The sequence below is a fragment of the Biomphalaria glabrata genome, chromosome 10, assembly GCF_947242115.1.
Source record: "Biomphalaria glabrata chromosome 10, xgBioGlab47.1, whole genome shotgun sequence".
NCBI lineage: Eukaryota > Metazoa > Mollusca > Gastropoda > Planorbidae > Biomphalaria > Biomphalaria glabrata.
This window is the reverse complement of record NC_074720.1, coordinates 44,931,847-44,945,587: the sequence shown is the minus strand read 5'-3', so window position 1 is coordinate 44,945,587 and position 13,741 is coordinate 44,931,847. Positions and strand designations below refer to the sequence as shown.

Genomic DNA, 13,741 nt, shown 5'->3' with positions numbered 1-13,741 from the left:
CTAGTTAACCACAATTAGTGATGTCATCTCAGTTATAAGCATTCTTGGCTACCAAGTGAAGTACATTTTTACACTAATAATGTTGCCAACCAATGTTCTAATATTCCTTACATGTTTCAAAAGGAATAAATATTAAAACCCTCAAGTTTCTTTCTTTAGATCAGTAAAAAAAAAATCATACATATAAGCATAACACATTATATAAACTTCCATTTATTAATTTATAAAAACCACAAAACAAAAACAATTTACTGAATGACTCAATACTAAACCTAACAGTATACCATACATTCAAAACCTTGAATAAATACTTGTGTCGTTATGTGGCTTTCAGAAAAAAAAAAATATAAAAGAATTACAAAATTAATTCAAAATCTTGTGTTTCAATTTGTTTTCTCAAAAGGGTCAAAGTTATCTTTAATCCTTTAAAGCAGCTTCTTTTTATGAATTGAGTATTCTTGATCAATGTAGTTAACATAATTAAGTATACACACATAAATTTGATTAAAAGTTTTACCAAAAAAATGTCACAGACTGTAAAGCTTGGTGAGGAGTTGAGCTAAAGTCACTCTTTATATATTGTCAAAATAGAGCTGAAAGAATAAATATTTGTTGATCAGATAATGTATAAATGTTAAGCTATAAACTGAATGTATAAAAGCTATAAAAGCTAAGCTATAAACTGAGTACAATTCTAAGTGATAAACTTAATGTATAAATGCTAAGTCATAAGCTGAATAAGTAAATTCTAAGCTATAAACTGAATGTATAAATGCTAGGCTATAAACTGAATAAGTAAATTCTCAGCTATAAACTGAATGCATAAATGATTTACCAAAATGCATTACTTCAGGAACAAAAGTCAGATTATTTGCAGACGATTGCATAATATATAGAACAATAAAAACAACACAAGACACAGATATTTTACAAAGAGAATTAGATGAATTACAGAAATGGGAATCAAATTGGAGCTTGTCTTTCCACCCAGAAAAATGTCAGTTGTAAGATAAGAAGATAAAATAAATGTATAAAGGCTAAGCTATAAACTGAATAAATAAATTATAAGCTATAAACAGAGCTGAAAGAATAAATATTTGGTGATCAGATAATGTATAAATGTTAAGCTATAGACTGAATGTATAAAGGCTAAGCTATAAACTGAATAAATAAATTATAAGCTATAAACAGAGCTGAAAGAATAAATATTGTAGCTATAAAATAAATGTATAAAAACTAAGCTTTAAACCAAATAAATAAATTCTAAGCTATAAACTGAATGTATAAATGCTAAGCTATAAAATAAATGTAGAATGGCTAAGCTTTAAACCAAATAAATAAATGCTAAGCTGTAAACTGAATGTATAAATGCTAAGCTATAAACTGCTTGACTATCTAAGTGAGGAGAGCTTAAATTGAAATCACAATGTAAACTATGTATTTTTAATGGATTTGATTGGCTTGCTGAGAACCTAAAGGAAGGACTCACAGATATCCTCCCCCCCCCCTCATATGTCAACAAAAGATATTGACCCAGAATGCACTGTGCTTGCTATAGGAGCATGGAAGTTGTGCATGCTAAGAACCTAAAGGAAGGACTCACAGATATCCTCCCCCCCCCCCTCATATGTCAACAAAAGATATTGACCCAGAATGCACTGTGCTTGCTATAGGAGCATGGAAGTTGTGCTTGCTAAGAACCTAAAGGAAGGACTCACAGATATCCTCCCCCCCCCCTCATATGTCAACAAAAGATATTGACCCAGAATGCACTGTGCTTGCTATAGGAGCATGGAAGTTGTGCATGCTAAGAACCTAAAGGAAGGACTCACAGATATCCCCCCCCCTCATATGTCAACAAAAGATATTGACCCAGAATGCACTGTGCTTGCTATAGGAGCATGGAAGTTGTGCATGCTAAGAACCTAAAGGAAGGACTCACAGATATCCTCCCCCCCCCCCCCTCTTATGTTTACAAAAGATATTGACCCAGAATGCACTGTGCTTGCTATAGGAGCATGGAAGTTGTGCTTGCTAAGAGCCTAAAGGAAGGACTCACAGATATCCTCCATATCCCCATATGTCAACAAAAGATATTGACCCAGAATGCACTGTGCTTGCTATAGGAGCATGGAAGTTGTGCAAATCAAAAGCAATAATAAATCACCAAATTTTGAAAAGCATGAACTAAAAATGTAAATCATTCAGTGTTCCCAGACAGTTCCATAAGTTGGATGGATCATTGGGTCAACAGAGATGCTGCCCATCAAAGCTTTTCTGCTTTTCTATAAGTGATAAATCTTAAATGTTGACAAATTATCTTTCTATGTTTCTCTGCTGGCTCAAAACCAAGGACTTTACCAACAAATAAAACTCTTCATCTAATGAGGTTTGTATGGTCTCTGCTTTTCAATAGCCATGTAGCTCCCCTCAAAATATTAAAAATTTCTTTAGAAAATGTTATGTACTCTTGTTTTCACAATTTTTGTCTAACATATGCAATTAAAAGTAGCCTATAGCATAACTGACACGACCAGAGCGACAATTTAAAGTCAAAACTAGGAAAGTTTATATCATACAAAGCAAGATAGAAAAAGGTTGGTCATGGTCCACTAGCAGGTTACTAGAGACAGTTATCTATTTTAGAAATAATTTTTTTAGAGTGATTATATGTGTAACAAAAAAAATTAAAAAAATTATGTTTCATATCACATTAACAAACAGTTTGTGACACTGTTATGCATCAATGAAGTTGCAAGCATAAAAAAAAGATACTTCTATAGTATACTAGCATTACCCTTGGTTCTTCCCCCTGATTTGTTCTCAGGCTATACATTGTTTATTTTGGCTAAAAAATCTTTTTTTTTCTGCACTTCCAATAAAATTTCCTGCATTTTATTTTCAGCCCAAAAAGCCTAGTATCAATTACATTGAATTCATAAAGACACATACTTTTGGTGTTTGAATTCTAAGATCACTTTTCTCCCCATCCTCAAACAAACAAAAATGGTACATACAATCTTCTTTGTTCTTCCTTCTCATTTTTTTTATTGGAGCATTCAGATGACTGGACCAGTATATGAGATTATTTTTGCAGTGATTTCCAAATCAGGGAACTCTCCATATAGTTTTCTTTCTATTGGGGTGTTTTGGGGCCAGTGTCATGTACAGCCTCTTGGTAAAGAGAGCAATTTTGGAGGAGATGGTCAACATTCTCTGGTGACACTCCACATGGGCAGATTTCAGTTTCTGATTTTGAGCTTCCGATACATATGTTGTGGAATTCTGTTGTGTCTGGTCCTGCGGGAAAAAAAAATGATTTTAGATGTTTTACTCCCATGAAACAGTTCTAAAGGCACATCACTAGTCATGATTTAGTTTATCTTTACATATGATTTTTTTTTAAATTTGGTCAGTTGTAGCACCTTTATCTGGAGATGCATCTTATACACATTAAAAAATATTTTACACTTATATTTATAGCCTATCAAGTTAAAATAGCCTGATTACCACAAACAGGGAGTTGCAGTGGCTGAGTGGTAAGGCGCTTAGCTTCTGAACCGGGGGCCCAGGGTATGAATCCTGGTGAAGACCCAGCTCTAATGGGTACCTGACATTAATTGGGGAAAAAGTAAAGGCGGTTGGTCATTTTGTTGGCCACATGACACCCTCGTTAGCCATAGGCCACAGAATCAGCTGACCTTTACATCATCTGCCCTATAGACCATAAGATTGGAAAGGGGAACTTTATTTTTTATTTTTTTTTACCACAAACAGAATTACACAAAAAATCCCCCCCCCCCCCCCCCCCCAGAAAAGAAAAAAACTCTTTTACTGCTTTCATAAATAAAAAGGATGGTAAATGTTATGTTTATAAAACATTACCTTGAAACAAACATTGCAAGAAGTCCTTTTGCTTTAACTGCCTACACCTTCAAGTGTCTTTCAATGAACAAATCCTGTTGATCCTCTGCCAACATAAACAAGTTTACATAGATATTAACATTTCAAAGTCATGGGCCAAAAGCTCAGTCATTTTTCATTTCGCTTCTATATCAATATTTTGATTTTTTTGTCGGCTAAATGATTTGTGTACCTCATAGGAAAACAATGGGGTCCTGGGTTTGAACCTAAATGAAGATTGGGATTTTGAATTTTTAGGGTGTCCCTCAGTCACCCAACTCTAATGGGTAACTGATTTTAGGTGGTGAAAATTAAGGCAGTTAGTCATTGTGCTGGACACATGACGACCTGCTCATTAACCACTAGCCATAGAAACATTACCTTGACATCATTAGCTCCATGGATCACAAGGTCTGAAAGGTAAACTTTACTTTTTTAAAATTAATATCCACTGTGCATACTGCATCCCATTACTTCTTACTTATGTACAATAGATTTCTCTTTTCCCTTCCTTGTGTTTCTTGAATCAAGTTCCTTTTTATAGGGCATTTTAATACCGCCACAAAGCTAATGGATTATATTATTTGTCATAATGTCCAAAAGTAGAAACTAATTATTTTATAATGAGAATGTGGGTATGTGTGTTGTCTATCCAGTATCCAAAACTACACATTTTTCAAGTAAAAATCAACAAATTAAACATATTAAAAAGATAATAAAAACCAACAGGGATTATGTGAAGGTCTTTACAAATGTCATTAAGATTTGCGGTTAAACAGTAGACTTCTTTTTATTTGTTTAAATAGATCATTGAGTGTGATACTTCAAATCTTTGGACAGGTGATCATGGATAAAATCTGAACACTTTCATTTAAATTTATGGTTCCCATGGTGGAAAGGTGTTCTACAGCTTCTGCAAAGATCAAGCTCTGTTTTATCCACCATGGTCAAACACATCCACCTTAGACAAACAGTATCCATTTCTATATACAAAAATACATACAGATAATTTTCTTTACATATTAAAAGAAAAAGAGAAAGATTACCTGAGGTGACCAGACACCATCAGAAAAGCGATATTTTTTTGAGATATCAGTTACTGCTTCGGAAACTGCTGATGGATCAGTCACTGTAAAAAACTTGGTCAGTAAAATTTGAAAAGTAGACAACTCCATGGTAAACAATAAAATCGCCACCTGAAAACACAAATAAACAATAAGAGGATGTAGACACACACAAAAAGGATTACAATGTCTGATTTTAACTCAATGTGAGCCACATGAGTAGGCCTAGTTATAGCCTTTAACACAGCAAACATTTGAACTAGTGGCCAACAGTGCACAACATTTTAAGGATAAATGTAGAATATATACAGCTATTTTATTTGAATAAATGTGAATACTAAAGTCAATATAAACAAATATGAGACTGTGTGACAAAAGTTTAACTTAAATATATATATATATATATATATATATATATATATATATCGAAGACGAACTCCATTCTTTTCAGATCAGGCAGCTTTCCATACAATTTTTATTCTAAAGGACTGCTGGGGGCCAGTATTTTGTTTGGGTCTCACGATAAAACAAGGCAATATGTTCTTTGGAGGAACTCTACAAGGCATGTTTCACTGGTTTCAACATCCAGAATAAGTGTTAACTCATTATGTTGTGCCCTATTCAAAGGTGAAAAATAATTCATTGACTGTGTCCTGATAGAATGTAACATGCATCCTTGATCCTGATGTTTGAGCAACAACTGTTATATTTTTGGTTTATACTACTCTCTTTTTCTTTTTCTCTTCCGGATATAGTGGAATTTAAGAAAAGAAAAAGTAAAGTACCCCTTTCAGACCTTGTGGTCTATAGGGCAGATGATGTAAAGCTCATCTGTTTCTGTGGCCTACTGTTAACGAGGGTGTCATGTGGCCAGCAGAATGACCAACTGTCATTACTTTTCCCCAATTAATGTCAGGTACCCATTAGAGCTAGGTGGACTCAGAGGCGCCCAAAGATCGTGAAATTAAAAACCCCAGTCTTACCAGAATTCGAACCCTGCACCCCAGTTCAGTAGCCAAGTGTTTTACTGCTTAGCCACTGCACCTTCCATGGAATTTAAGACTGCTTACTTATTCTCCCATTTTGGCAGTGTCAGCTTGTTCATCTCCTCTATACGAAAGTGTGCCTGGGATCCATTGGAGAACAGTTTTTTTGCTATTATTGTTGAGATTTATAAGAGCTGTCTTGACTTGTTTGATAGAGGAGGCATCAGATTTTTTGAAAGATAGAAAAGAAATGTTTTTGGTATTCCTTAGAAAGAAAATCTGGCTGTTCACAGGTGGATGGTTGATTAGTGTGGTAGCTGCTGGTTCTAATACTCCCCTTTCTGCTCAGTGGCTGTCTGAGAGATCGCCAGTGGCTATTAACTTTTCTAATCTTTCTCAATTGAGCCATTCATTGCATAAGACATCTCCTCCGTTACCGGTGGATTCTTGAGATGAGCCATCTGTATAATTGACCCACTGGTTATTGGTATATTAGATTTCTTCCTTGAGATCTTTCTGATTGTGATAAGATTTTTTTTTGGCAGAAAGAGAGCTTAGGTCCCAGGGAAGAGACTCATTGCACTGTTTAACTAATTCATAAATTATATTTTATAAGCAGTGTTTCTTTGTTTGAGATTCTCGTATGAAATGAGGTATTTTCAGTTAATTTTGAGTGCCAGACTTGTGGGTTTAAGTTTTGAGTGGGAAGCTCTCTTAGGTTTCCATTTTAGTAAACTGAGTAAGGATTATTATTTCTCTTATTTTGTCCAGAGAAACCAGGGAAAAAATGATCTCTTCCATTGCTTTGAAGGTTGTTGTTTTTATTGTTTGGAGTTAGGTTTTTGTTTTACTTTTTTACTTTGTCTATTTTCTGTAGAATTGACTGCTGAATCCTATGTTGTAGAGTCCTGTGTTCTAGAGTGATGTAGCTGGTAAATTTCTTTTTCAAAATGTAATTAGCTGATTGAAGCTCACAGCCTGCTAGATGATTGGTGTTAGCCTTCCCTGGTTGTCCAAGAAGTCTACATCTGAGTTGCCAGTTACACTGATGTGATTTGGTATCCACTTCATCTAGTGTGTTGTAGCTGGTACATTTCTATTTCAAAATGTTGTGATTTGGTATCTACTGCATCTAGCGTGTTGTAGCTGGTACATTTCTATTTCAAAATTTTGTGATTTTGTATCCACTGCATCTAGCGAGTTGTAGCTGGTACATTTCTATTTCAAAATGTTGTGACTTGCTCCAAATTAATATTTCCATTTTATATCTTGTACAATTTCACTTTTTTTTAGTTGACTTTATAGACTGTCATTTTATTCATACTGCCATGTAAGATCTTTAAATTTGTTGAACCATGGATTGGGCATTAGAGCTGGGTGGACTCAGAGGTGCTTAAAGATCCAGAAATTAGAAATCCCAGTCTTCACTAGGATTCATAGCAGGGACCCCCAGTATGGAAGTCAAGAGCTTTACCACTCAGCCACCACGCCTCCATCAAATTGATTAGGCTAAAAGTAGTCCTACAAGTTCTTTGAGTGAAAAGAAAACAGTGTTTAATGAATAAAAAAGGGAAGAAGAAACTTTTTTTTTCCCACTAAAGTAAATCAAAGTAAAGTTCCCCTTTCAGACCTTACAATCTAGGGGGCTGAGGATGTAAAGGTCATCTGTTTCTGTGGCCCATGGTTAATGAGGTTGCCAGCACAACAACCAGCCGCCTTTACCTTCCCCATCACATCAGGAACCTTTAGGTTGGTAGACATAGTCATGTGATCAGGGCACGGCAGACATATTGTTGGTAAAAATCTGGTTTCTATGCACAGTCAACACAAGCTTTTAGGCACTTACCATGGATAAGTCGAGCAAAGAATGATATAGTCAGAAACAAATACTAATTCTTACACTTTGAAAGCAAGCCAGCGTAATAAAGAAAATGATTTGCTGCCCTCCTTGTGTTATCCAGATCTCTTCACTTATAATCTTGTTCTACTGAAAGTGCTTACACAATCACAAAGGATGAGTTCAAGGTATTCCGAATCAATTTTATTGTTAGACCTAGATTAGATCTAGATCTACTAATAACTAATCTAGACTAGATTCTAGATCTATATTCTAACTATTTAAGTTAGCATATCTAGACATCTATACTATATTCATAATATTGTTTGACATAAATGTAGAATCAGATTGAATAGTCAATATTTATTATTGTCTAGGGCAGTGTTTCTCAAACTGTGTGCCGCCGAAGATTTGCAGGTGTGCCGAGGAGTTTTCAGAATGCCACACGTGCAGCGTTACACAGGTTTGCCTACTATCAAATTTTTATTTTACCTTGTGACGACATCCCAGCTTGCAACGACCAGTAATAGTAGTGGATCGCTACATTATAACGGAAAGGGGTGTTAGCTCTTCAGGTTATGGAGTTGTCCACTATACATATATTATTATAATGACTCAAATGTAGGCCGCCTTAGCAGACGCTCAGCAGTTCTTATATTGGTAACGATAATAATAAGCGATGTGTTTCATGTAAATTTTGTAGGTGTATGCTAATAATAACAAATTATTACTAAGCCTTAATCATTGTTATCCATGGAGAAATACGTTGCTAAGAATGAAACTGCGAAAGCGTTCAATGAAAAGCATGGAACCAAACAAAGGTACAAAGAAGATTACATCGGATATGGTTTCATATCTTCAGGACCTGAAGATTCTCCATAATGGAGACTCCATTGTCATTCTGTCTGATCTGCAATTCAGCTCTGTTGAATGAGGCGCTTGTTCCAAGCAAATTGAAGAGACACTTGGAAACAAAACATCCAGCTGTAAAAGCGCAACTGAAGGAATACTTCGAAAACATCAGGGCTCAACAAAATAAACAAGCTAAGAAACTTACGAACTACCTAAAGCTTTCAGAAAAGGGATTAATTGCAATTTATAAGGTTGTTCAGTTATTAGCAAATGCAAGAAAGAACACACAGAGGCTGAATCAGTCATTGCACCAGCTTTAGAAATAGTTGTTGAAACTATCCTTGGACCCGATGCTGCCGAAAAAGTTAAAAAAGTTCCTTTGTCAAATAGTACTATCTTGCGCAGAATTGAAGACTTATTGTCAGATTTACAAGATCAAATCTTCAAACACTTCGAAATGACTGACGATGAACTGTCTCTGTTGTGGTCCCTTCAAGTGGATGAATCCACTGACATTAGTGCAAAGCCCAGTTGTTAGCTTTTATTCAGTTCATAAAGGATGAAAAATGTGTCAACAAATTCTTATTTTGCAAAGACTTACCAACTACGACCAAAGGCGAAGATATTTTTAAGTGGTGAACGAAAACATTTTGCTATTCAAAGTACAGTGGAGACAAACTGTGTCAGCGTTTGCACCGATGGCTGTCCTTCCATGCAGGGAAATAGAAAGGGATTCTTCACTCTTGTGCGACAAGAAAATCCAAATGTATTAGTTGTTCACTGCATGATCCACAGAGAAGCTCTTGCCTTCAAATATTTGATGTCTGTTCTGGATCAAGTGATTGAAGTCGTAAACTTCCTCAAATCTAGACCGCTTGCATTCTGACTTTCCTCAGAGCTTTGTGAAGCAATGGATTCAGACTACTAATGTCTCCTGTATCACACCAACGTTCGTTGGCTCTCCAGGGGAAAAGTGTTAAAGGGTGTCGTCCAACTCAAGGCTGAGCTGATTTCATTCTTGGAGGCTGAAAAAAAAAAAGACTTTGGATTTTCTATTCATGACGAGATTTGGTGGGTTAAGGTGACATTTCTCTCTGATTTATTTGACAAATTAAATTCATTGAATTGAAGTCTTCAAGGACCATCTGAAACCATCATCATTGCATCATCAAAACTAATATCATTTGGTTAAAATTGATTGTCTTTGTGGCAAAGTAAAATCACGAAAGGACTGCTTTCCTACTTACAATGAATGTGCTTCAAATAAAGAAATCACCCCCGAAATTCTGGACACTTTGAAACACCTGCAGTTAGCATTGCAGCATTACTTCTCAACAGTTTGAAGTAATGAATATAAATGGGTCAGCTCTCCATTTGGAAACAATGAAGCTACAAATTTTACAACTAAAGAAGAAGAGCAGCTCAATGATTTTAAAAACGACGCAATTCTTAAGTCAAGTTTTCCGAGAAAGCTTGGATGTGTTTTGGATTTCAATCAACAAGTTATATCCTGTAATCAATTTAAAAGCAATCAAAATAATTCTTCCATTTACATCTTTATGGTTTTGTGAGTTTGGATTTTCAGCACTGACTGAAATCAAATCTAAGAAAAGAGAAAGACTTCTTACAATAGACGATGAAATGCGAGTTTGTTTGTCGACTTTGGAGCCTCGATTAGATTGCATTTGCTCTCAAAAACAGGCACAACATTCACATTAAACATAATACTGAAAAACAGGCAAAATCTTTTTTTCTTTTTATTATAAAACATCTGTTGCTCTTCGTGGTGTGCCGCAAAATTTTTGTAGTTTGTTTACTGTGCCGGCAGACAAAAAAGTTTGAGAAACACTGGTCTAGAGCTAGATCAACATTGTTGTAACATATAATGTAGGCCTACATAGATTGTGATAGAGATCTACTCTCTACTCAAGCCTTCAAGGTCTAGTATTCTAGATGTAGATCTATGGCTACATAGATCATAGATATATTATATACAAAATCGGGATGATGTCTCAGATTAGAGTGTGACTAGATCTAGAGTCTAGCCTACATAATGCTTAGGCTTAGTAGGTCATTCTAGATCTCATCTAGACTCTATAGAATAGATCTAGAAAATCTAGATAACATCTAAAATCTACATCTCTCTGTTGCTGTATATTTTAAGCATATGAAACTTAATTTTTATCTAATAGATATAGCTAGATCTAGTCTTCATTTCTAGGTCACTTGATAAGATAAATAAATTTAGCTTTTATGTAGCACTACTTTCATGCTTATAGCATGCTCAGAGCGCTATGGTCCAATCTCATTGGTGGACCGGAGGGGTATCTGGGAGGTTTTCAGTGCTGCCTTTAGGCGCTCATTAAACACATCTCTGCACAAGATATATTTGGACTATAGTTACAGATAATAGTTACTTATTATTAGATACTAGTATTATATAGATCAGATCTAGCATCTAAACCAAAGAAAACTTTACTATCCAGTTTAGATCTAAGTCTAGGGCTGAAGACTTTTTAAAGTTTATTTTAGGACTAGGCTCATCAAGACTAGTAACTTGTTGATAAATCTAATGGTCCTAGATCTGTGTTTCTTTTACAACTTTCAAATGCTCTTTAAGATTTGAAGCTAATTACACCTTAGCCCAAACCTTTTGGCTGTTGCGGCTGAAGCACTTCACTAGTCTCAATTGAATTTTTGGTGTAAACTAGGGTTTTAAATTTCTATATTTTTAGGATGCTTCGAAGTCCAATCAATTCTTTATATTACAAGAGTTCTACATCTATTATTAAAATGTTATTGCTATTTTTACTTTTGAAAATGTCTACAGGCTTACAAGAGTTTAGCAGCTTACAACCAGTTCCTAGATGGTTGGGTTCAAGATGTTATGGCTTTTAAACCACAAGCAAAGGTAAGTAATAAATATTGTTATATTATAGTTAATATCTTGATATTCAAAGGTATTTACATGTATATGAGACCAATGTCTTGATATGTACAGGTATTTTAAATAATTTTTTTTTCTTTTTAATAGGTCTTCACTCTCAGTGGTTAGCATGTACTGCAGCCCTGGATAGTAATAAGTCAAGATGGTATTATTCTATCAGCCCACTGTTCTTGTATAGTTGGACTTGGTGAGTCCTGCACTCATGTGGCAGACATGGATCCTTGAGTTAAATAACCTACTCACTGAAGCCCAGGCTGGCTTTAGAAAAGGCAGATCAACAGAAGATCAAATTGCCTTCATCACACAAGAAATAGAAGATGGCTTTCGAGAAAAGAAACCAACAACAATTGTGTGGGTTGACTTAGAAAAAGCATTTGACAAAGTCTGAGAACAAGGTCTCTTGCTCAAGCTAATCCAGCATCACATATCCCAAAGAATGTACAACTGGATAAAGGAATACCTAAATAATAGAAAAGCCTTAGTTTGCATGCAAGGACAAAGAAGCCACACAGTGGGTATAAAAAATGGCGTCCCCCAAGGAGGAGTCCTATCCCCAACACTTTTCCTAATATTCATAAACAATCTAAATCAAAACCTACCTAGAAAAGTTAAAAGCAGCATGTATGCAGATGACCTTGCCATAATTAGCACAGAAGAATATGTAGGAACATTGAAATTTCGATTACAAGATGCTCTTGATAAACTCAATAATTGGTCCAAAGACTGGGGCATGTCCATCAACACAAAAAAGACCACATATACCATATTCTCACTGTCAACAAAACAACAAACAATAAAATTAACATTAGATTTTGAAGCTTTAGAAAAAAATGACAGCCCTACTTATCTTGGAGTCACCTATGACCCGAGACTAACCTGGAAAAACCAAATAGATAAAACACAGAGTATTGGCATCCAGAGACTATCCCTCTTGAAAAAATTAGCTGGCACAGATTGGGGAGCTAATCACAACATCCTGAAAAAGACCTATACCAGTTATGTAAGACCTGTATGGTGCCACAGCATGGGGATCAGCAGCCCAAACCAACCTAAGAAAAGTAGACAAGGTTCAAAATATTGGTCAAAGGATAATGACAGGAGCAATCAAAACAACACCCATAAGAGCTATGGAGGAAACCGCTGCCCTGATCTCTCTGGATGAAAGAAGAGAAATAAAAATCCTTTCCCAATTCACTAAATTGGAAACCTTGGAGAGGCACCCACTCAGAACAAAAATCCACAAAACTGGCACAAAAAAACGTCTCAAAAGGACCAATTTCATACAGGAATCTCTAAACCTAAAAAAGAAACACCAACTTGAAAAAATTACTCTGGAATCCTCAATACACTATAATGAATCTCTACCCTGGGATGAAAGCCCTCTTCCTACTATAAGGGACCATATTGAAAACATAAAAAGAAATCTGATTACAGACCAACAGAGCTCAAGGAAATAGTGAACTGTTTTCTACATACCAATTACCCTAGCAATCAGTGGATCAGAGTTTACACGGATGGCTCATCCCATAAAGCCACCACAAATGGAGGAGCTGGAATACTTATCGAATGGCCAGATGGAGGAAAACTAGAAAAATCCATTGCAACTGGAGAGTTCTCTGACAGTCACAGAGCAGAAAGAGAAGCACTAGCACTAGCTGCTACCATGTTAGCAAATCATCCAAGTTCCCCTCACAGTCAGATTGTCTTTCTAACAGACGTGAAAACAACCCTCCAAAGCTTGCAAAACTCTGATTCCCCTCATATTAAAAACCTCAGAACAGCACTTACAAAGCTCAACAACAACAGCAAAAAAACTGTTATTCAATGGATACCAGCTCACATACAACTAGCAGGAAATGAGAAGGCTGACACACTCGCCAAGAGTGGGAGAACAAACTCACAAGTAAATTCTGCACTCTATCCAGAAGAAATGAAGAAATTAATTGTAGATAAAATAAATGAGAAATGGACGAGCTCCCATCCAAATCACAAGAAAGATGACACTTACTATAAGCTATCCCGACAAGACCAACGTCTAATCTTTCGACTCAGGACCAGACACAACAGAATGCGACAACACATGTTCCGGAAGCTCAAAATTGGAACCAGTGAAATCTGCCCATGTGGAGTATCAACAGAAAATGCCGACCAC

The 13,741-nt window shown here is 35.7% G+C and overlaps 1 long non-coding RNA gene across 1 annotated transcript in view; it reads right to left on the bottom strand.

The window, feature by feature from the left end:
- Positions 1-12,468, bottom strand: part of LOC129928831 (uncharacterized) — a 126,135-nt gene extending 113,667 nt beyond the window's left edge. The window contains exons 1-6 of the long non-coding RNA XR_008780343.1: positions 12,189-12,468; positions 9,244-9,667; positions 4,950-5,099; positions 3,886-3,970; positions 3,018-3,300; positions 518-593 (exon numbers count right to left, since the gene is read on the bottom strand). This is a non-coding gene — a long non-coding RNA (uncharacterized LOC129928831). The remainder of the gene's footprint in view (positions 1-517; positions 594-3,017; positions 3,301-3,885; positions 3,971-4,949; positions 5,100-9,243; positions 9,668-12,188) is intronic.
- Between the last annotated feature and the right edge of the window lie 1,273 nt (positions 12,469-13,741).